This window comes from Spodoptera frugiperda, chromosome 9 (genome assembly GCF_023101765.2).
Source record: "Spodoptera frugiperda isolate SF20-4 chromosome 9, AGI-APGP_CSIRO_Sfru_2.0, whole genome shotgun sequence".
NCBI classification, from domain to species: domain Eukaryota; kingdom Metazoa; phylum Arthropoda; class Insecta; order Lepidoptera; family Noctuidae; genus Spodoptera; species Spodoptera frugiperda.
In genome coordinates, this window is record NC_064220.1 from 9,586,253 (window position 1) to 9,591,645 (window position 5,393).

The following is a 5,393-nucleotide window of genomic DNA, read 5'->3' on the forward strand; positions in this document are numbered from 1 at the left end:
GCCTTTTGAGGGCTGAAACAAGAATAAGCACTCATCTCGCTCTTCGAGAGGCGTGGTCAAATCGCGCGCATGCCCAGACACTCAATCTTGTTCTTAAGAAACTTGATTTTTTGCTTCTTCCTCGATAATACATTTGATATATACAATGATATATAGTATATGTGTATATGTACTATGTTATATATATCTTGGAGGATGGAGTGTCCTTGCCTACAGTTCTTTGAAGGACATTGCGTAACACAGTCTTCGTTTTGTTATGTTTAAGTCTGACTAGTGAAGAGTCTTTAGTTTTCATCTGATGGAGTCTTTTTGGGTTATACCGAGAGTGGTTTAAGTATAACTGGACTGTTGGGTACGTCTACAAGGTCATGAAGTTCTGGGTGTCTGACAAATTTAAAACTTATGGTCGGTTCATATCTGACCTAAAATACGTCGAGCGTATCATCGGTTGTACTAACGTATCAGCGGTTGAGTGTGAACGGTCAAGAGTTTTTCTATACATTTATCTCTTCTGGCGTCACGCGACTGATAATACGTGACGCATGTTCCGTTAGAAATGAACTGACCCCTATATTAAACGTGGATAATGTAAGCAAGCATACTATAAACTAACAGATTATCTGGAAGATAAGAATGCTTGGCAACATGTTCGACCGGTTCTACTGGATAATACTCAAATATAGTCAGAAGGTTGCTCAAATTCCGATCTAGTTTTCAATACTCAATTCTTTCTTATGGTATCGAACATTTCATTATTATTAAACAAGGAAATTCTTGTTTTTTGTGTAGAAACACTTTTTCAGATTGTCAATATGTATACGTGAGCACCATATTCGATCAAAGGGTCTCTCAGTAACTGTCCCTCAGTTAGCTTAGTAGGTAAATTCTACTGAATTCATTAAGTTAATTTACCACAGTAGTTGATCTACTCAGGAGAAACTTACTTTTATTTTAGTTTTTTATTTTTATTTTAGAGGAAAATTAAATACCCATATTCTGTTGAAAGTCATTATTCTACGCGGACAAAGTCGCGGGTAACAGCTAGTAATAAGTATTCTGCTGAAAAGTTTGAAAACCAACGTATCGGGCACTGACAAAGATATTCCAATTCTGATTCATCATCTGTCGATATGATTACCAATGTAATCAGTATGCTGTCGGGCTTGTAAATCAGTGCGAAAACACGCAGAATGGGCATATATTGATAATTAGCTGGCCCGGCAAACTTTGCATTGCCTTCAAACATTTTTTTCTTACATTTTAAATCTTCCCTGTAACTACACAAATAATTCAAGACCGAAATCTGCCAAATCGGTCCAGCGGTTTTCTTGTTTTGGCGTAACTAACGAACAACATAACATTGATAAATCTTTCTCTTGAATCTTACAACAAATTTGTACATAATTTCTTACAAAATAAAAGAGTTTGCGGCAGAAGTAATTATAATCATAAACAATTGTGATCCAGGCACATTACGGCACTTAATGCCCCTGTACAATGTAGTACACCTGCATTTCATCAATTGTGTTATTGGCCAACTAAAACGACATTGAATACAATCAGCTACTATCACTTCAGTACCGACTAGTTTTAATTAATTCGTTATTGATTGTCCTGTTGACTAGTCTTATCACGTAGAAGGTCAGGGGTTTATCTGAATGTATCAACAATTTACTCGCCAACCTAATCAAACAACAACTTGGAGAATGTATACATGTTCGTACATACATATAATATAGGTACATGTCAGTATAATAACATACATGTTATGTGCAGATGGCAGTACCTTAGCCACATTTTTTAATTGTATTGTTTTGAAGTAAAATCGGAAATCCAATGAAGAAAATTAACATTAATTAATCGGAGTAGGTTGACTTGCTGTCATCTGTACATATAATTAATATAATTTATAATTCACTTCATTGGTCTCTTTGCCCGAGAAAATCAAAGATTCGATTCCCAACTTTCGATATTACTATATTACTCTCTCCTAATTTCGATATATTATTATACTACTCTGTCCTAATTTTCGCAATTCTGAAAACTTATAAGCAGTAGCAGGGCATCTAGTATTGCAAATTAGTTGAAACATTATATATATTACCTGTAACACGAATATTATAAAGAGGTACACGTCGGTCAAGGATGTTAGGTCGCATATCAATTAAAACATCTATGTTAACAAAACTCTATTATGTTTACTTCGACGTATACTACAACAGTTAAAATTCAAACAGAATAGAAACAGGATATGCGATTACCTAGCTCCCAATATTAAACATTTATAAAATCGTTTGAACAGAAAAATTCGTAGCCAAAAATGTAGCACGTGGCGTAGCACTCGTAGCCCTTGAGTTCGTAGCACTTAATATATCGGTGCGCGGTGTACCGCTACAGCTTGCTACGTGGCGTAGCTTTTACGGTAGGTATGTATTGATTTCAGATAGCAAGTTTGAAAAAAGTTAAATTACATATAAATTTTCACTTAATGTTACTGATTGTGAACTGAAAATTCTGAAATGAAATTCTGAACAAAATTTGTGCACCTTAGAATTAAAAGGTGTGAAGTTTGCTACTATTTTTCAGCCAACCTTTATTATAAATAGAAAATGAAGCACCTGTCCAAATAACAAAAGACAATACATTTTATTGAAAAGTGAATTCAATACGAAAAGACAATGACAGAATACAAAATTCTCCAGTCTTATATTACAACAGAAAGTATGAATCTAAAAGAATTCTCAGTACATTTCGTTAGACGTAAACGTGACACGTCCGCTCATCGTGAAGTTCGGTCACGGACTGGCGCGTCGCTGCACAATTCTGTCGCGAGACGCTAGGTGGCGCTGTCAATTTGTGCTGCCGAGACGTTTTGGCGCCCAAGTGGGACTCGAAGTTTTATTGTGTATATTAAGCAAATGTATTTTGAACTAGCTTTTGCCCGCGACTTCGTTCGCGTGGAATAGTGACTTCCGGCAAATTTTTGGTTTTAACCACATAGTTCCCGATCTCGCGGGATCTCTTCAAAAATGAGATGTGGAAGATATTCCAGGGAACTCTTCAAAAATCAACATAATGACCTCTGCGTTTGAATTTAATAGATGTATACTCACTTAGGGCATTGAAAAAATAGTTTAAAAACGGACTTAAACTAACTTAAAACTAAAGAAAGCTACGAATTACGAATTTATAACAATTAAAAAAGAAACTATATTACAACCTATCCTCTATGCTATAATAACCAAGCTTAAACTAAATAATTTAAAAGAAACGACTTAAATCTAATCTAATTAATTTATAAATAAGACTTACAATTTTATTAAAAAAACTAACTACAGTAACTACTAACAATCGATATCAAACTAAACCTACGTTAAATAGTTTAACCAAAAAACCAGGAAAACCCAACAAATAAACTTATTAATTGACAAATACAACGAAACCAATTTAGAATATACGAAACAGCAGGACCACTACAGACAAATAATCATACGACTGATAATACACTTTTTCTACGATAGTACCGAAGCGCTCGGCCGATACCCAACCAAATGAATGTAACGAAACCATAGCGCGATCTATTTCGATCTATCGAGGATAAAGACAACTTGGATTATTTATTTATACTCCGTTCGGGCATTTTCTTTGTACTAAAAGTTTAATTATATTGATATTATTTTTTTCATACCTTTTTACTATTTATTTACTTTTTTCGATGAATTAAAACAATAACATGAACCGAAGTCGTGTAACGATCGACATAGAATTATCTATACTCCGTTAGAGCATTTTCTTTGTACTAAATGTTTTATTATATTGATATTATTTTTTTCATACCTTTTTACTATTTATTTACTTTTTTTCGATGAATTAAAACAATAACATGAACCGAAGTCGTGTAACGATCGACATAGAATTATTTATAAACTAGCTTTTGCCCGCGACTTCGTTCGCGTGGAATAGTGACTTCCGGCAAATTTTTGGTTTTAACCACATAGTTCCCGATCTCGCGGGATCTCTTCAAAAATGAGATGTGGAAGATATTCCAGGGAACTCTTCAAAAATCAACATAATGAGCTCTGCGTTTGAATTTAATAGATGTATACTCACTTAGGGCATTGAAAAAATAGTTTAAAAACGGACTTAAACTAACTTAAAACTAAAGAAAGCTACGAATTACGAATTTATAACAATTAAAAAAGAAACTATATTACGCCCTATCCTCTATGCTATAATAACCAAGCTTAAACTAAATAATTTAAAAGAAACGACTTAAATCTAATCTAATTAATTTATAAATTAGACTTACAATTTTATTAAAAAAACTAACTACAGTAACTACTAATAATCGATATCAAACTAAACCTACGTTAAATAGTTTAACCAAAAAACCAGGAAAACCCAACAAATAAACTTATTAATTGACAAATACAACGAAACCAATTTAGAATATACGAAACAGCAGGACCACTACAGACAAATAATCATACGACTGATAATACACTTTTTCTACGATAGTACCGAAGCGCTCGGCCGATACCCAACCAAATGAATGTAACGAAACCATAGCGCGATCTATTTCGATCCCAACGCCATCTATCGAGGATAAAGACAACTTGGATTATTTATTTATACTCCGTTCGGGCATTTTCTTTGTACTAAAAGTTTAATTATATTGATATTATTTTTTCATACCTTTTTACTATTTATTTACTTTTTTTCGAAGAATTAAAACAATAACATGAACCGAAGTCGTGTAACGATCGACATAGAATTATCTATACTCCGTTAGAGCATTTTCTTTGTACTAAATGTTTTATTATATTGATATTATTTTTTTCATACCTTTTTACTATTTATTTACTTTTTTTCGATGAATTAAAACAATAACATGAACCGAAGTCGTGTAACGATCGACATAGAATTATTTATAAATAATTTATTTCTTATTTTTTGATTTTTGAAATAAAAATATATCTATGTCCTTTCTAAGATTCTAAACTATATCTGTACCAAATTTCAACCAAATCCGTCAAATAGTTGCGGAGATTAATGGTATAAGCATAGAATGTTCGACGTGATTCTTTAATTTGACATAACTTTTTTATTTATGAACCGATTGACATGAAACAAACACTAAATGTAAATTTAAGCATCCCACAATATATTCGTGAAAACCGCATCCAACTCGGATCAGCCGTTTCTGAGATTAGCGCGCACAGACGAACAGACAAACAGACAAACAGACAAACAGACAAACAGACAAACAGACAAACAGACAAACAGACAAACAGACAAACAGACAAACAGACAAAAAAAAGTTAATTACATTTTTGGGTTCGACATCGACATAACAATAACCCCTGCTATTTTTTTTTTTTTATTTTCAATGT

General features: G+C 33.0%; 1 long non-coding RNA gene across 1 annotated transcript; it reads right to left on the reverse strand.

Annotated features, from left to right (window-relative positions):
• Positions 1-2,921: 2,921 nt before the first annotated feature.
• Positions 2,922-4,987, reverse strand: LOC126911029 (uncharacterized). The gene is made up of 3 exons (XR_007705589.1): positions 4,846-4,987; positions 3,838-4,695; positions 2,922-3,688 (listed from the first exon to the last, which is right to left on the reverse strand). It is a non-coding gene; the product is annotated as an uncharacterized LOC126911029 (long non-coding RNA).
• Positions 4,988-5,393: the final 406 nt, after the last annotated feature.